This window comes from Pinus tabuliformis, chromosome 8, assembly GCF_031772625.1.
Source record: "Pinus tabuliformis cultivar Carrire ecotype Pingquan chromosome 8, CPIR1, whole genome shotgun sequence".
NCBI lineage: Eukaryota > Viridiplantae > Streptophyta > Pinopsida > Pinales > Pinaceae > Pinus > Pinus tabuliformis.
The window spans coordinates 1,438,851,081-1,438,871,478 of NC_142294.1; the positions used below are offsets into that span (position 1 = coordinate 1,438,851,081).

The window sequence follows — 20,398 nt, forward strand, 5'->3', positions numbered from 1 at the left end:
ACACTTACCAAGGAAAGGAAGATTTTTGTTCCGTCCTTATTTCTATTATTATTTTTTCTTCTTATAGTGGGGGGAAGTGTTTAAAAAAACTCTTAAAATTATTTTAAATTATATATATATATATATATATATATATATATATATATATATATGTTGTTTTAGTTTTTTTTTTTAATATATATTTAGTTTTAGTATTTTTTTATTTTTTTAAAAAATATATTTAGTTTTTGGTATTTTTTTTTAACAAAAATTATATTTTTTTTTTTTTAATAATGGATTTTAAACATTCCATTCATGCTAAATTTGTAATTTTATGATAGAAGTTTAAATTATATATAAAAAAGTAACTTAATGCCATGTGTTGTGTCACTGAGATGGGTATTATACATCTCTTCCTTGCTAAGTTATAAAATGTGCTTGGGTTTTCTTAATGCAATAAAATTAATCTTCCTCTTCATTATATCTTGAGACGTTCAACTTGCACCTAATAAAACAATAAAGTTAAAATAGGTTTGCCTTTGTCCTTTGTAGATATTGGTCCCCATTAATCTTAGTCTTAATAGATTAATTGTCTTATGGTGGCCTTAAGTGGTCAATCCCATTAGTTGCATGTTTTTTAGTTTTCTATTAGTGGCATTTCTTAGGCTTGATAACATGTTATTTAATTTATGAAAATGTGTTATTTTCAATATTATTGTTAAATATTAATATTAAATTTGTTGGTTTTGGGTATGGTTTAGCAAAAAGTCCCCAAAAGGTTTATAGATTGTATTTTATAATGTAATGATTCATTGCTTGATGAAATTGTTTTGGATATTTGTTTTGATGATTCATTGATTGATGAAATTGTTATAGAAGTTTTTTTTAGTATATTAACCTATATATGATAAAGTCAAAAGTCACTTCTTTTTTAGATTTTAATTGGTCAATTTCCCTTAAGGCCATCAATTTCACCATTCAGTCCCAAGTTAAGGAAATATAAGAGTCATGAAGTGGCATTGTCCAAGCACTTAAATCTTGAAACAAGTTTTTTTAGTCACATTATACTTCCTTTCTATGTAAATTCTCCATGAAAATAGTTTCATGGAACATGAGGGGCCTCAATAGTAAAGGAAAACAAAGACTCCTAAAAGAAAAATGGTACGCAAATCACCCATCATTAACGTTGATATAAGAAACAAAAATATTAAATGAGGTTCTACCTCATATAATTAACAAATGGGGGGGGAATTTCCAAGTAGTAGTGATTGATACTTAGAGATACATAAGTGGAATGACTATTATTTGGAATGATCAGGACATCAAGGTTACCAATATGTTTACCTTTTTTCGCATTATGACAATACAATTTTAGTTAATTGATATTGAGGACTACTACCATGTATCCAATGTCTATGACTCCAATATCACAAATGGAAAACCTCTATTTCTCAATTCTAATTCCAGCACAAGTAATTTATACTCCCCATCTCAATAGATTATTGGGAGTGACTTCAATATTATCAAGTGTCTCGAGGAAAAGAAAGGATCAATCACAATGTTTACCAAGAAATTTTGTAAGCTATACCATCAAAGCCGTAAATTAGTCTTAATTAAAGTTCTCAAGTAATGAGTCTCCAACCCACACGTGGATCAACGAGATGTAATACATGTGTGTGTGGTGAATAACTTAATACATTGTTCTAATAACTCCAAAAACTTAAGTATTTCACTCTGTCACATAAATTAACCGTAGTGTGACATAAGTAAACCAAGAGTAGACATGAAACCCTTACGCAACAAAAATTTCGTAGATCCTCAATTAGGTGCTTAAATGATGAAGTGAAAATGCAAGGGGAAAAGAGGAATTCATGATTTAACCATCAAAAACATGCGATCAAGTGTGACTAGGAGTGTATATATTCATTTGTTTTCCAAAGAGGGAGTGAATACATGAGTTACCATTCATTGGACATTATTTTTATTTCTTTTTATTTTTATTATATATAGGGCTTAGGGAATAAGGTTTTCATAAGTCTGGCACAACTCATAGATATAACATTTACATGAATTTTCACTTCAAACTTAGAGTTTAGACTTAGATAAATCATTATAGTGTATCTTTAATGATTTTGGCTTTCACTTTTTGATTTTCTTTCATCGCAAATGGCAAAAGGGGAAATGTTTTGCCACAATTCTATGAATGGTTAATCATAAAGGTGTCAGGCGATGAAAACAAATTAATGATGTTATTCTCTATGAAAATTATGGGTATTCTTGAGAAAAGCTTATGCTTGTGGATGTATCCTCCCTAGTTGAGAGGGAGTGAGGGTGGACATCATATTATCCATGTGTCATGTACTATGGCCAGGACTACATCCTAGTGGGTTAAGTGCCTAGAGAGGCAGTGCTGTCAAAATTCATGCCTCCCAACATTGTGCTCTGATCTAATGGAGAGATATAACTTATTATTCAAGGCCTTGCTATTTTGACAACGTTGGTTATGATGATGTAAATCATCATTTATGCTTATCAATCCAGATCCCTTCTTATATAAATATTTCAACTTGAGAGTAATTTTTTGTCTCATTATGAGTACCTCCCTAGTTTAGAGGGAGTGTTATCATATTCATTATCTTCATCATCACCACTATCATCATCATCATTATTGTCATCGTTGCATTATCTTCATAATCACCATTCATGTCATCATCATCAACACCATCGTCATCATCATGATTATGGACATTGTCATCAATTGTTCATAATTCTAGGTGTCATAAGAAATATCATCAACCCAAAAAATGTTATGAGTGCTCGAAAAGGGTTGTTAGGACACATGATATATGCAAGAGAGAAACAAACTTTATTTTTTAGAGATGATTGATGATCATCATCATCACTACCATTATCATCATCATTATAATTTTCACCATCCACATCATCATAATTAATGTAATTTCTATCATCATTGTTGGCATCTTCGTCGTGAACATCATAATCATCATTCATGCCATTATTGTTGTTGATGATGACCAAGATGAAAGTAATGATAATGATGATGAGATGATGATGACATGGAAGATGATGCTAAAGATAATGATTATGATTATGACCATGACAACATTTAAAAATTGGGAACATTGGCCAAGGTCAATAGCATCGTCATCATCATTTTCATCATCATCATTGTCATTGTAACCCCTATCATCTTTATCATCATTGTCATTATCATAATAATCACAATTCATGTCATCATTGTCATAATTATTGACATTGTCATCAGTTGTTCACAATTTTCAATGTCATAGGAAATATCATCAAGGCAAAAAATATGATGAGTGTTGGAAAATGGATGAAAAAGTGAACAAAAAAAATGGTGGCAACAATAGACGTAAAATTGGATGAAGAGTGGACACAACATAAGTAGATGAAAAACAAGACAGAAAAATTGACCCAAAAGTGGATGAAAAAGTAGATACAAACTTGGACACAAAACAGGATGAAAACATGAATGAAAAAGTGGAAGAAAACATGGGTGCAATAGTAGGCATAAAACTTAACATGAATTGTGGTGAAACAAACGTGGATACAACAATGAATGCAAAAAAAGGACACAAAGTTGGATGAAAAAAGAAGGCAAACTTGGATGAAAAAATGGATGTAAACATGGACCAAACATGGGTGCAATAGTGGACACAAAATTAGATCCAAAATTGGATGCATCAGAAGTGGATGTAAAATTATATGCAAAATGGGATGCAAAAAACATAAACAATATTTGATGCAAACTTCGACACAAAAGAGGATGCAAATTTGGATGCAAAATTCTAAGAAAATGTGGGTTGCAACGATAGGCACAAGATATGGCACAAATTGTGGCACAACAAAAGTGGATGTAACAATAAACACAAAAAAGATGAAAACTTAGATGCAAGACAAGATGCAATAAGGGATGTAAAAGTGGATGCAAACATGGGTGCAACAGGAGAAACAAAATTGGATGCAAAATATGGATGCAATGGAAGTAGATGAAAAATAAGATACAAAATGAGACACAAAACCCAACACAAAAGTGGATGCAAAAATAGATGCAATATTTGATGCAAAAGAGGATGCGAATATGGATGCAAAATTGGAAGCAAACGTGGGTACAACAGTAAGTACAAAACATGGCACAAATTGTGTCACAACAAAATTGGATGTAATGATAGATGCAAAAAAAGAAGCAAATGAAGATGTAAAAAGGGATGCAAAAGTGGACGTAAACATGGGTGCAACAATGGATGCAAAATAGGATGCAAAAGTTGATGCAACAAAATTCGATGCAAAAGTAGATGCAATATGAGACACAAAACCTTATGCAAATCTTGACTAAAAAGTGGATACAAAAAGGGATGAAAAATAGATGTAAAAGTCGATGAAAACTTAGATGCATATAAGGATGCAATCGTGGATGCAAATTTAAAAGCAAAAATGGGTGCAAAGGGAGGTGCCAAACTAGGTGCAAATTATGGCACAAGAAAATTGGATGCAATAGTGGACACAATAACATATGAAAAATAGGATGTAAATATGGATGCAAAACAAGATGTAAAAGTGGATGCAACAAAAGTAGATGCAAAACTAGAAAAAAAACCTTGATGCAAAACTTGGCGCAAAGGGGATGCAAAAAATGATGCAAAAGAGGATGTAAGAGGTGATCCAAAATTTGATGCGAGTGTAGGCGCAAAAAATGGATGCAATGGAGGATGAAAAAGTTGGTGAAACAAAATTAGGTTCCAAACTTGATGCAAAACATGGTGCAAAGGATGGCACAAAACTTGGCATAAAACCTAGCGTAAAACCTGGTGTAAAATATGGTGCAAACTCTATTACAATACCTAGTGCTAAACTTGGTGTAAGACTCGGCGCAAAACTTGGTACAAACTTTGCATCAAGTTTTGCACCATATTTGATAAATGGGCACAAATAGCACCAAAAATGGGCTCTAGATGCAAAAAAGGAAGCAAACCAGGACGCTAATCACAAGGTTTTGTTGTAGTGACCTAGTGATACATGCTGCGGTTGCATCAATGGGATTCTCTATAATGTAAAAGTGATTAAGATCGAACCATAGCAAAAAAAATTTTACCTTGGTTAGTTGTTCTTTTAGTGAGGAAAGCACGGCCTCACACTAGTTGAATACTTTTGGCTCTAGACATTCAAGTGCATACAACATATATGATATGTTCGCCAGATGAATTTTCACACTTCAAGCCAACATTTCAATTGTGAAGAAGATCATTCTCAAATGCAGATCACCTACATATCTAATGTTTATTTTCCCATCCTTGCTAATTTGTGTACCTGGCCGACAAAACTGTCGAAAGTAATCCCTCACTGATTCACCTCCACGAGCAAATCAAGAAAGTGAGATGGGGGCACCTCGCCTCAACAGTTCGGTAAGAAAGTAAATATAATCAATGGTAATAGGGAAAATTATGATCTATCGGATCCCATGCATGAACAAGGAACTGCAGTAGTTATATTTGTTGCCTCATTTCGGACAACTTGAAGTATTTGAGTAACCCACAATTTTTGAGGGCTGCAACTGTACCTGGATTGTTTAGGGCAAACATGTCTTGTTATTCATGCTCTCTTTCTCACCATGTAATCGAAATTCTAATCTGATGAAAGCGTAAAATCCAATCATAAGCTTAGTTAGGATCCTTTCCATGCAAAATCAAGACAAATTTGGGAAACTTGCCCAATGTAGCCTAGGCATAGAGACAATGCACTGTAGAGCAGGTGGCCATCTATCAGGGTGCTCTTTAGCACAGTTTTCGATGTGAAAGCCTGCGCTGATCCTAGGGAGAAAAAATCAAACGCTAGAGGCCCAAAAAAAAACCCTAAAACTTGCAAGAAATAGCAAAAGAATGACCTGAAAAGAAAGAGGAGGGGTAGATCTCCTACTTCGTTTGGATGGCACGGGAAATGGTCCATAGAATCTCTCGCAATCAACTGATGAAGTTTGAGGTAAAAAACTATCCAGAGCACAAAACTAAATGGTAAGTATCAAATGGTAAAAATGTCATGGTAAAAACTTGTTTTATGTTTATTTCATGTTCATTAAATGAGTAAACATTAGTATTTGCATATTTTTACCTATGAAACAGATATTTTTAATCCATTTGGTGATGTTTTGAGAAGGTTTTGCAGCTAACTTACAGAATTTGACGTGCTCGATTGTAAATTGTACCTTTGACCACACAGCATACTTTTATCTCTTTTTCGAGCTCTGTTAAATAACGAAAAAAGAACCCCCTTGGAGTCCTCTTTAAGCTCTTTTCAGACTCTCTAAACACAAAAATATTACCGAGCGCTTGTCCTTTTCAGCTCGTTAACGGATTGTAAATGACATCTACTTAGTACAAGTTTAACCCTTTTTCGGGCTGAGATAGATTAACTACGAAAAATGAATACGTTGACCAAACAAGGTCAATAGGTTCTCTCTCGTATTGTTTTATGATTTTTCAGGCTTGAGAGACAAAGTTACGAAAAATGACTTGTGAGTTTTCTTTTTGTCCCTTTTCAAACTCTCTAAACATGAAAAGGACCGAGTTATCTTTGTCGTTAAACTCATTAAAAGATCAAATAGTGACAAACTTGTCCATCTAGACAAGACTGAGTTTCACCTTTTCTAGACTCGTTAAAATATCACATAGCGATGGATTCACCCGAAGGGTGGAATTATAAAACAAGCATATGTTATCATCCTCAAGCCTGATAAAAAATAAAGAGGAACTGGTTAGCAGTGACTGGGGAAAATGGGAAAAAGGGGAAACCACTTTATGGTAGCAGGTCGCTCTTGAGCATGACACTTTCACTTCATCACCGTGACTACTTGGGTTGGGTTATTGTCTTGATGGTTATCATACCGTTGGTCTATCATACCATCCATCACTTTGTTTTTGGTTAATGCTAACAATTCATTTCAGTGTCACCGACATGTTCAAGAGAAGTCATTCAGTCAAAATTCATCCTTTGCAATACCATAAACTTTCATTTTCATGACCGCCATTCCTGAACCTTGTGTCGTCAATAAAATTCCATCAACAAAATCATTACACTCATTTCGTGTCATTGATGTGGGATACATCAAGGCCCTCCTGCGACAAGTCGCTTTTTGTCGACATAAACACATCATCCAAGAAGTTGACTTAGAAACACCCTTCCAGTACCTTGAGGCTTGCATACATCAATGGCAAGTTTCTTGCTTGCGGCGATATGTTGACATAACTAGCCTTCAACCGAAAGACTTTGTATGGTGTTCGACATCAGATCATCCATTCACACCATGCAAAATGTACTGTAGTACCTTGAGGATCATTATCATTATCGGTGGTTTCTCTCGCGTCCATTAACGACTTACATCATTGGTTGGTAATTAGACGGTGTCTTCACATGTTTGACTTCAGATCACATATTCACATGGTTAGACTCGTACTTGAGCGAATGATTGAACGAGATAGAAGACCTCAGATCTAATTTTGTCCATCCAAGCTGCAATTTCAGGAGTACTAAATCATATGTACAATGGCTTTACATTGATGGTCATTTCGATCATGGGTCTATATCTGTGGACGACTGTCTATGTACATGTAACGAAAGTTTATATGCTGAGCATGGCTATGCCTTCCCTCAGCAATTCATGAAAAAATCAAAAAATCATGATATATGTATTGTAATTGATGCAGGTCACCTTCCACTTCGAAACCTCCTCATCACATCATAAAGCATTTCATTCGATATTAACATTTTTCAACTTCATTCTTTAGGGGGCAGTTGTTATAGATCCATTTGGGCACATCACTCCCATCATCCAGATCAGTGCTTTAGGGCTCATCAAACCCTAATTTCAGTTGCTACATGCCTCCTTCCCAGACAGTTTCATGACTTGAAGACATCCTTAAATGACCACTAAAGGGACCAGCGCAGGTAGCCCATGTAAGGGTGCGTTGTAGAGTAGTTGAGACCATGCCAAAGTGCTCTGCAAAGCACTTAGGCCCTATTTCACCTGCGTTGGGCGAGATTGAGCAAAATTCACATTTGGTTTGGGGAATATTCTCATCGCTTGGAGTCATCTAGAATTTTCCCTCACTTATCAACTCCTATGAGCTCGAAAATGGATGAGGAATGAGTTAAGATGCATCCTAGCCTCTCATCCCTTCCTCCATGGAACTAATTCTAAGTATGGAAGGCCATTCAATACCCCATTTATGACATAACCTCCTTCATCCTATTATAAATTGAACACTCATCTAAGTGATCAGAGGCTGGACTATGTTGAATTGTAAGGAGATAATGTTGCTATGAGAATTGACTTTGAGGAAAGTATTGTTATGCTACAAGTTTTTCATGCTTTTGATGTGATGTGGATGGGATCCAAGCTGGAGGAGTGACTTCGAATCAGTCTTGATGGTTTTAATTCCTTCTTCTATTCAATAAAGTATTTGAACCTTTTTCCCATATGCTTATCTTGTTATATGATGCTTATATGTGTGAATGTATCTTTGATTGGTTCTTTTTCTTCTATTGATGTTTACAGGTACTTATCAAGTGTGTTAAGTATGGGAAGGAGCGATAGGATCAATACAAAGGAGACAAGAGGAAAGCGGAACTACAAGTAGGTCTTCTCATCTTCTTTGTCTTATCTATTGCTTATAGGAAAAGGCTAAATTTCTTTAAATTGTTGTTCGAGATATGGCTACTTATCTAGGGAATTAGTGTTTATCCGTAGATACCAAATTCTTCAAAACAAAGTCCTTCTCTGATCCATCTAGCTTTACAGTCTTGTGGATGTTATTGAGGGTCAGTATTCCCTTGATACTTAGTGAAATTGGATGGGTAGTCTTCTGAATACCCAAATCTGGTTATCAGTGTAGACTTAACCATCTTCCATTCTCTGAGATAGTTGTGGTTATAGCCCCACCACCTTATCGATTTCGCTTGGAGGGAGACATACAACAAGGGTACTTTGTGTATTTCCAAGATGGTTGGATCAACTGCATTGATGAAATTAGTAACAAAACCCATACCATCAAAAATAGGAAATTCTTGTACCTCGGTGCCAACCTAGTGGATATGGTGGATCGTGGCACATTTCCTGGTGTTCTCATGTCTGCCCTAGTGCTATTCATCCCACACAACCTCAAATCCAACTTCAAAGCTTTGATCAATTCTCCAACTGATCAACCCGCTTTCCATAGGATTCATGTAGTCTTCCCTTTTATTCACTATCAACTAGTATAACTGGTCCAATAACTCAGGTTCTTCTCCATTGTCCATTGGCTCAGTGAACCTTAACCCTTGATAAGGGTCTAGGGACTGGATCACCCTGAATTCCTCCACTTCAAAGGTCATGTTTCTCTCTTCAAATCAATTATCGCATAGTTTTCAAAGTCCCAGTCTATTACCAACAATGTGAGATAAGGGTTTTTGTCTCCCATAATATCTATTATCTTGAAGTCCGCATAAGTCTTTACCCCTACTATGTCGACTTCTACATCTTCCATAAATCCAACTGGTAGGATAAAATATTGATTCACCATGCGTAACTCAATCAGAGATAACGCAAGATTAGGCCTTCCCAAGGCTTCCCATGTTTTTCTTGGTAGGATATTCACATCTGAACCCAAGTCTAGCATTGTATCCTTGATCTGGAATCCTACAATTTGGGCATCAATCTGAAATTCCCTCCCTATCATTTTCTTGTTTATATGCACCCATCTAGAGTGTCTTTCAGGAAAACTGGTGGAAATAAGTCATTCCACGAGCTCCCCATCATTAACAATAGCTTTACCATTTTCCTGGAACTTCCCGAGTATTTGCTAGTCATTCACAATTTGCAGAAACAACCTGAACCATTCTGATATAGGTTGGGAATTAGGTTGTGATAGTTACAGGATTCTATCCTTTGAAGGTTCTAGTTGTTCTTCTTGGGGCTCAACAATTGGAGTTAATTTGTTAAAAATATCCGCAGCCTCTTTGCATTATTTCTTTTGCTGGTTAGAATTGTACTATCACTTTGGTGAGGCAGGATTTATGATACTTGGTTGTTCAACAGCTCTAAATTCAGCTCCAGTCTTCTTTCCTCCCCGGGTGACTATATTAATGTTTGAAAGGGGAGTTTCCTTGGGTTCCCTTGGTTTTTCATTAATTAAATTTTATCCCCATTGGCGGTTGTGCTCTTCCCATCTGGAAATTAGATTTGGGCAATCTTCTATTTCATGCATGTTGACCACACATTGAGAGCACTAAGATATTCTAAGTAGCAGATAGTCTCTTGCATCATGCTCCTCTTAATCACAAATGTAGCAATGGATCAAACCTCTTACTCCTATTCTTCCCCCCCTTATTCCTCCTCAACTTCGAGGAGATTCATTGATCCTGTAGGTAGAACAATCCAATCGCTCAACTAGGGCATGCAATGCTCTACACTGATCAATGTGGTGAGTAGGTGAAGCAAAAAACTCACAATTTTTTTTTTTTTAACATTTGAATACTTCTATAAAATTGGACAATGGTGAGGGAGATGCCCATAAGTCCTATATATTTCACAATATTCGTTCGGAGATGCACCCTACTAATTGGGAAAATCATTAAACTATGTGCACCCTATATATAAACCTTACATACTAACTTGTACAACTCCAATGGAAAGTAAATATGAGGAGGGTCCCACTAGTACGAAGAGAGTGCTCAAGACTCTTAGTCTTGGGAACTCCATGGCATGATTCCCCTCGATATGGTAGTTCATACACCATATGCTCAATTTCGAAGGTCACACTAACTACATGTCCCTCAGATTCTTTGTCAGATCAGCGATTTGATGTTGCAGTCCTATGATAGTGGGGTCATGCGAAACCATTCCTCCTCAATGCTCACGTGGTTATCCTTCGATGGCCTCAATTCAAGTTTCCTGTTCTAGGGTATATTTTAGATTATCAATCTTCTATTGAGTCAGCGACGTGTAGGAAAGTGGCAATAACACTTTTATGAACAAATTCCACTGATGATTAGGGTCAATAGGGTAGATCAACTTGCCAATAACATCCTTAAGCCTTTGCATCATCTCCCAAGCGGTTTCTCCTTCCCACTGCTTGATTTCGCATGGTTCAGATAACTTTTGCTAATTAGTCTGAGGGAGTTTAAGCTCTTGAGAAAACTCCCATGGACTTCATCTATCATTGGATTTTGCTGTCATGTAGACCACTTGATGAACCATCTCAGTGCTCTGTCTCAAAGAGTGGTATGGAACTCAATAAGCTTCGTGGAATCTGTATTTTGGTGAGCCCTCTAGATGGCCTCACATATGTACCAATTTTGTTTGACATCCTCATTCCCTTTCCTAGAGAATTCAAGATATCGAGTAAAGGATCCCTCCATGTTACTATCCATACACAGTTGAACTAGAGGAACAAGTATGAATCCTTGGAAACCCATTTTTGATGATCCTTGGGGACCCGAACTACAATTACCATCTCTACAACTAGTGGTACTAGTCTTGTAGGTATTATGTATTCTGTGGACATTTATAAAATTAAATATCTTAGATAAAAATTTACCAGGGTTGTGATAAAGTAACATGGGAAGGGTCGGGGAGGTACTACCTGAACTGTTGGGAAATGAACCATTACTCGAGGGAGACACATCATTGTTAGAGAATAATATTCTCACAGTGAAGTGCATGTCACCATTTGGGCCCTCCTTAATGTTGGGTTGTGTTATATTCTTTCCACGACTAGCCCACGTAGTTAACCGAGGGTTAGAGGGGGAGGGTCACATGGGGTTTGAGGTGTACTCGTAACCCCTGGGAAAATTTTGGTTTTGGACCCTATGTTAGGTCAAGTGGACCCACCTATGGTTTTTTGCATGATTTTTGCACATGTTTTTTGGGTGCGATGGTTTTCGGTCCATGGTTTTAGATGCGATGGTTTTCGGTCTATGGTATTGGATTCTTCGGCATGTATAAATATGTATTGTAACATTGAAAGGAACATAATGAAAAATCAAGTTCGTAGTCCTGATTTTGGGATCCAGGGGAAAATCTCTGTGTATATGTGTTTTATGTGTTATTCTCTCACATTGTTTATTTTTGTGTTTTAGAATTCGTATGCAGGTAATTTCTGTACGGGGTTAAAACCTACATTTGGTATCGGAGCAGATTTGGCTTCAAGGGGACGCCTTTGTTGCTGAGGGGTTTCACTCAGGCCTGTGGTAGACCTTGTTCACTGGGAGATCTGCGAGATCGATTCTGGTGGCGAAAGAAAATGGCGAGCAGTTGAAAGATAGAGATCGAGAAATTTAATGGTCAGAGTTTTGAGTTGTGGAAACTCAAGATGGAGGATCTGTTGGTGGATAAAGATCAGTGGATCGCGGTAGATCCGAGTACTAAACCAATGGGAGTGTCTGATGAAGAATGGAAGAAGTTGGATCAGAAGGCAAAGAGCACAATACGATTGTGTGTCTCAAATTCAGTATTGTTGAATGTATCAGGGGAAGCTACAACGAAGGCTTTGTGGGACAAGTTAGGGACTTTGTACCAATCTAAGTCTCTGGTGAATAAACTATTCTTACGGAAAAAGCTGTATAACCTGAGGATGAAAGATGGGGACTCGGCGACAAAGCATCTGAATGCATTTAATATTGTGGTAAGTCAGTTAGCATCTGTTGATATTAAAATTTCAGATGAAGATAAGTGCATCAGTTTGTTGTGTTCTCTACCAGATTCGTGGGATAGTCTGGTTATTGCAATAGGTAGCAATGCAACTGCCTTGCATTGTGATGAAATAGTCTCATCCTTGCTGAGTGGTTCTGCGAGTATGAGAAATACGATGGTGGTGATTTCTTCTTAGGGGATGATAGGAAGGCTAGAATCGTTGGTCGTGGAAAAGTAAAGTTGAAGTTACAAGGTGGAAGGGTTAGAACAATTTTGGGTGTTCTAAATATTCTTGCATTAGCCAGAAATATGATTTCTGTAAGCAAGTTGGATGATGCAGCTATAAAAACAGTGTTCGAGAAGGATACCTACAAGATGGTTCGAGGAGCACTGGTATTGATGTGGGGAGTTCGGACTGGAACTCTATACAAGCTACAAGGTAGCACTGTTGTTGATGGGTGCAATAGTTCTATGGTTCCTGAAAGTGGAGCAAAAAATCTAGTGGTCTCTAGAGAGAAGACCATGTTGTGGCATCAAAGGCTTGGACATATTGGAGAGAAGGGCCTTTGAATACTTCATGCTAAAGGTATGGTAGAAGGTATGAGTAATAGCCCTCTGGATTTTGATTTCTGTGAAAATTGTGTATATGGGAAGCAAAATCGGGTGAGTTTCCCCTCTGGTGGTAAGAGGGTGAAACAGATATTAGAGCTTGTGCACAGTGATGTGTTTGGACCTATGAAGGTTCCATCATTGGGTAAGTCTATGTACTATGTATCATTTATAGATGACTTCTCAAGGAATACATGGATATATTTCCTTAAGAAGAAACCTGAAGTCTTTGATAGGTTTAAAGAATTTAGGGCTCTGGTGGAAAACCAGACAGAGAAGAAGATAAAGGTGCTGATGACAGATAACGGTGGAGAGTTTTGCAGTAAGGAATTTGAAGAATTCTGCAAGAAGTGTGGTATAGCATGGCAGAAGACTACTCCATATACACCTCAGCAAAATGGAGTTGCAGAAAGAATGAACAAGACGTTGATGGAAACGGCAAGAAGCATGCTCAGTGGTGCCGGGTTAGGACAGGAATTTTGGGCAGAGGCAGTGGATACTACATGTTACCTGGTCAATAGGTCACCTTCATCAGCGTTGGAGGATAAGACTCCTCAAGAGGTATGGACTGGTAAGAAACCCTCTCTTTCACATCTGAGGGTATTTGGATGTGATGCATATGTACATGTTCCAAAGGAGAAATGAACCAAGTTGGATAGCAAATCTGAAAAATGCATCTTTATTGGGTATAAGGATGGTTTAAAGGGTTATAAGCTTTGGAACCTAGTAACAAGGAAGGTTGTGTACAGCCGAGATGTAGTGTTCAGAGAGGTGAAAGATGTTATTAAACATGAAGTCCAACTAAAAGAACCAATGTGAACGATCTATAATCATTTGCAAATCCAGACCCATTAGTTGTTTCCCGATAGCATCTCCCCCAGTAGCTATTTCTCTCTCTTTAAATGTTCCAGAACCCCGAGGAAAGAGGTAATAAGGACGAGCAGAGAGGTAATGAGGAATAATCTCTCTCCAGGATTGAATCTCATAATCGAATGTACCCCGTGATCTCAATAAAGTTGGTTTGTTAGCTATGGGCCTAGCAAGAAAAAGATTTGGATAGGTTATTCTAAGATTTCCCCCCCTTCAGGATCGGACGTGAAAGTTTCCTCTCATCCGGCTCAAGTAACTAAAAAAAAAAGATGCAAAAACTCTTTTTCGCTCTGAAGAGAGATCGCTACTCTCTGCTCAAGTTCCAAGTGAAATTGAGTATTCCTTTATGTTATGATTCTACAACATAGATATGGAATTATTGAGCAGTCTCCTCCCTTTCGAACAATCCTTTTCTTCTTGAAAGACCTTCAATTAGGGATTTACTTGTCTTTATCTCGTTCCATTTGATCCTTTAGGTTCCTGCTTGCTTTGCTTTACTTCGATGGTTACAATACTATTGATCGAAGCATATGTGCGATGAATAGACTCCTATAGCCATATCTTCGGTCCGGAATACCTCTATTCAGGGCTAACCCAAATAAAAGAGAATGAAATTCAAATTCCATTATCTGAAAGAAGTGTTTTCACGAAGTTCAATTAGCAATTTGATAAATAATATCTAAACCCTGGACTAATTCCTCTTTCTCAGCATCTTGAAAAGATGCTTATAATTCTGAGCTTCATGCTACTCCTCTGGAGGGTCATGTCAGAGCTAAAGGCATCCCAATGAGATTTAATAGGATGACAGTTCCTGATTACGGATCTGTATGATCGGAACTTGTGATCAAGTCACACATCGCAGTATACTGGACCTTCTAATTCTTTCCGAGTTTTAGCTAATAGATTCGCAATATAACTGGGAAGGCGTTTCAAATACCATACGTGAACCACCGGACATGCCAGTTTAATGTATCCCATTTGATATCTTCGAATTCGAGAATCAACGAATTCAACTCCACATTGTGTGCAAAATTTTGCATCTATCTTCTCATTTCCAATCCCTGGAGAATTTCCACAAGAACAAACTCTACTTTTGATAGGTCCAAAGATTCTTTCACAAAACGATCCATCTCTTTCTGGTTTATTAGTTTCATAATGTAGAGTATGAGGTTTAGTCACCTGTCCAACTATCTCACCATTAGGTAAAATTTTTTCGGACCAAGCACAAATCTGTTCGGGAGAAGCTAATCCAATTCGAAGTTGTTGATGTTTATTCTGGTCAATCATAAAAGATCTCAATTTATTGTGATCAAACTTCCTCTCTATCTATCTGAAAGTTTTTCTCAGATATAATAGCATGATTCAATTCTAGAGCTAAAGATCGTAATTCTCGAATGAGCAATCGGAAAGATTCTGGAGCAGTGTCAGGTTTAGGTATTGGCCCTCCAGTGATAATGGCACCAAGTACTTCATTACGAGTTCTAATATGGTCAGATTTGAGAGTAAGCATCTCTTGTAAAATATAAGCAACACCAAAACCTTCTAGAGCCCAAACTTCCATTTCTCCTATTCGTTGCCCCCCTCGTTTGGATTTTCCTCTAAGAGGTTGTTGTGTAACCCGTGCATAAGGTCCACTCGAACGTGCATGTATTTTCTCATCAACTTGATGACTCAATTTCGACATATAAGCTTTTCCTATTGTAACAGGTTGTTCAAAAACATCTCCTGTTCTTCCATCAATTAATCTATGTTTTCCAGGATGATCTGGTTCGAATACCCATGGATTAGCTGTTTGCTCACTAGCTTTGTAAAGTTCAGGAAACACTAGTTTTCTCGAAGCTTCTCGCTCGTATTTTTCGTCAAAAGGTGTTATTCTATAATGTTTGTTCATCGGGTTTCCTGCTAAACCGGGCAAACATTCAAAGATCTGTCCTACATTCATTCGTGAAGGTACCCCTAATGGATTCAATACCATATCAACTGGTATTCCATTTTGCAAATAGGGCATATCTTGTCTGGGCAAAACTATTGAAATAATACCTTTATTACCATGCCTTCCAGCTACTTTATCACCCACTTGTATCTTACGTTTTTGTGATATATATACGTGTACTGTTTCCGCATTATCACCGGAATCATCTACTCTATTGATCCATCTCACGTCGATAACTCGACCCCTTCCACCTATAGGTGCTCTGAGACAATTTTCTCTCGCAGTGGATACCTCAATACCAAATATGGTTTGTAATAATCTTCCTTCTGGGGTTAGAGTTTGAGCTAAAGGATGAAGAATCAGACTCTACAGCAGAGGAGGAATCAGAAGATGAAGAGCCACAAACTCCGACTGTGAGAAGGTCAGTTCGAGAAAGAAGGCAGCCAGAAAGGTATAGTCCATCTGCTTTTTGTTCAAATTTTGCTTTGTCTGTTACCGATGATGATCCCAGAACTGCGAAGGAAGCAGTGGATTCAAAGGATGGAAAACTCTGGAAAGAGGCCATGGTTGATGGAATGGCATCTTTGCACAAAAATGAGGCTTGGGATCTGGTGGAGCTGCCGGCTGGAAGGAAACCCATTGGTAGCAAATGGGTGTTCAAGAAGAAGACAAATGCAGAAGGAAAGGTGGAGAAATACAAAGCTCAGTTGGTAGCAAAAGGTTATTCCTAGGTGTCGGTAATTGATTTTGGTGGTATTTTTTCTCCTGTTGCCAAGGTAACTTCTATTAATTACTTTTATATGTTGCTGCTGCTTTTTATTTTGAGGTACAACAGATGGATGTGAAGACATCATTTCTTCACAGGGATCTGGAAGAGGAAATATACATGAAGCAACCTGAAGGTTTTACGGTGAAGGGTAAGAAAGAACTGGTATGCAAGTTAAAAAAGTCTTTGTATGGGTTAAAACAGTCACCAAGGATGTGGTATCAGAAATTTGATACATTTATACAGGGACTTGGCTTCACTAGAAGCAAAGCAGATCACTGTGTGTATTTTAAATTAATTGGTGACCGTGTTATTTATCTGATCTTATATGTGGATGATATGTTGCTGGTTGGAAATGACAAAGAAATTATCCAGGATTTGAAGACCCAATTGTCCTCCAAGTTTGACTTGAAAGATCTTGGTGCTGCAAACTATATTTTGGGCATGGAAATTAAAAGAGATCGGGCAAAGAGGAAGCTCTAGTTAAACCAGAGGAAATATGTCGAGACAATACTACAGAGGTTTAATATGCAAGATAGTAAACCAGTGAAGGTTCATATTCCTGTAGGTGTGAGGTTATCTGCTGAACAGTGTCCCAAGACACAAGAAGAGGAAGAAGACATGTACTGTGTTCCACATGCAAGTGTATTTGGTAGCTTGATGTATGTAATGGTTTGTACTAGACCAGACATTGCACATGCAGTGGGAGTATTGAGCAGGTTTATGTCAAAACCAAGTAAGGAGCACTGGATAGCAGTGAAGCGGGTTTTCAGGTATTTGCGTGGCACTAGTGATTATGGTTTGTGCTACCAAGGAAGACCAGGATTGGATAGAATGCTGGATATTTGTGGCTTTGTTGATGTAGACTGGGCAAGAGATCTAGATCAGAGAAGATCTACAAGTGGGTATGTGTTTAACCTATTTGGACGTGCAGTCAGTTGGATGAGTAAGAAACAATCTGTTGTGGCATTATCAACTACAGAGGCAGAATACATGGCAGCCACTCATGCAAGCAAGGAAGCAGTTTGGTTGCAGATATTGTGTTCAAGTATGGGGTTAGTACAGAAAGCTATAAGGATAGACTGTGATGGCCAAAGTGCAATTTTCTTGGCAAAGAACCCTGCATATCATTCAAAGACAAAGCAAGTTGATGTTCAGTATCATTTTGTGAGGGATATGATAGAAGACAAAAAGGTTTTGCTGGTAAAGGTGGACACTTTGAAGAATACTGCAGATGCATTAACAAAATCTGTGAGCTCTGAGAAGTTCTCTTGGTGTAGAGAGACAATGGGTGTTTTAGGGTTGGAAAAATGACTAAGCTCTCTTGTGGCCCCCTGTGGAAAGAAAACAACAAGTGGGAGAATTTTGGGTTGTGTTATATTCTTTCCATGACTAGCCCACGTAGTTAACCGGGGGTTAGAGTGGGAGGGTCACATGGGGTTTAAGGTGTACCAATAACCCCACTTTTCTATGTTAGGTTGGGCAGACCCACCTATGGTTTTGTGCATGATTTTCGCACATGTTTTTTGGATGCGATGGTTTTCGGTCCATGGTTTTAGATGCGATGGTTTTCGGTCCATGGTATTGGATGCTTCGGCATGTATAAATATGTATTGTAACATTGAAAGGAACATAATAAAAAATCAAGCTGGTAGTCCCAGTTTTGGGATCCAGGAGAAAATCTCTGTGTATATGTGTTTTATGTGTTATGCTCTCGCATTGTTTATTTTCTGTGCTTTAGAATTCATATGCAGGTAATTTCTGTACGGGGTTAAAACCTACACTTAAGGCCTGTAGGGTCTCATCCATCTAACATTCCCATCTATGTTGGCAGAGTGAAATATCAACTACTTCTCTCAACCTTTGTCACTGTGGTAGTCCCATCCTTTCATATTGGACCAAGTTTAGCATCATCCCCATCGCTATTCAAATTCAGATGACTTCTTTCTCCTTCTCGTATTTATGGACGTCTTCACACTACTCCTTCTTGGTGTAGCTCCCTTTCCGTCTATAGATCTCCTACAAAGATTTATCGTGCCATTATTTAGCTATCTGCACTCTCCTTTATGCTCTAAGATATCTAGCCTTTTGGAAGTCATTCGCATCCATTTCTCTCATATTTTCATAGCCCCCAACCAAGTAGAATTCCTCCCCTTAGGTCCTTCCCGTAGTACTAAGGCTTTAAGCTCCCATGGGTGGGCCCTGGAACACCTGTTAGTTCTCTTTTACCATTAAAAATTTAATCCACAAAAGGATTTCCTTCAACAGTCTTCCTTGCATCCCTGAATTGAACATGGACTCAAACTTAGAGAAGGAATGATGGCCCTCTGGGGTGAACTTTATAATATACCCCTCTAGATTCGTCTGCACCCAAAAGTAAACAACTTGAGTTAGGTTTGCATCAAGCCGATGCAATTTAACAAGATCAGTCTAGGTGCAAGTAGGAGGAGATCTGGTTGCGAGTCTTTTCTTTTATCTATCTTTCACAATGAATTGTAGAGGTCCTCTAGGAACTTGCACCAGAATATCCCGTACTAATCCCTTGTAGGCTCCATGTACAAAATTTCTTCCTTCAGCCACTTCACACTTTGGTGACGAAGTTGCACTTATTGGGAGGAAAATCTCTCTACTTTTTCATGCCACCAATCTTGCAGATCCTTCTTAAATATTCTTGACACCATATTCCAGATCCCTTTGAAAAATTTCATGTCGCAGCAACAGAACCATTTGTTGGCAAAAAATGATGGATAGGTAGAGACCTTGGGTTGAGGCATAGGGGCCAAAAAAAGGGTTTTTTTAATCTAGCGTAACAACAACATTTTCACCTTACTCAATAAGAATAAGGTGTCTCAACCAATGCATGTTGTGAACTTACTTAGTTAAGGGTTTGGAACCAAACATCGAGAGGAATCACATAAAGGCTACCAGTACTCTTAAACTTAGAAACATTGCATCATACATATAACCATTGTGGAAGACAACAACTAAAGCATTCAATGGAACATAGAATACACACATGAATTCGTAATAATTTTTTTAAAGGGGTCACATAAAACCAGCACAATTAGTTCCACAAACATTCTCGAAACTCTCCCTTTGATTAGTTTTAAACATTAATACATTATTACATTTAGGTTTTTAAACCTTCTCAAAAGAACACGAACTAGGAACATAATCTAATATATGACCAGGTGATCACAGAAGTATGCAAGCTCAACAGGCTTCGCGATAGAATTTTAGTACACACACTTTCTCACTTTTGATTTTGGATTTCCCTTCAGTTTTTATGCACTCCACTCACCTAGACTGTTGGTTTCTTCTTTGGATGCCCAACCCTTTCCTTCTCGGCTAGTTCTGATTCTCAACTACGATTAATTCCTCTGTTGTTGATGGCCATTTTAAATTGATTGTGACTGCATGTGCCTCTATTTCGACAACTGACCTTCCACAACTACGAGGCCTTAGCGAATTCCTTATCCTTGCTTAGTTTCCTTCTCTGCAACTCTTCATCAATCACATTTGGTCAAAATATGGTCAA

At 37.7% G+C, this 20,398-nt stretch overlaps 1 pseudogene; it reads right to left on the bottom strand.

The window, feature by feature from the left end:
• LOC149241104 (protein REDUCED CHLOROPLAST COVERAGE 2-like) overlaps window positions 1-15,139 on the bottom strand; it is a 61,835-nt pseudogene extending 46,696 nt beyond the window's left edge.
• Window positions 15,140-20,398: the final 5,259 nt, after the last annotated feature.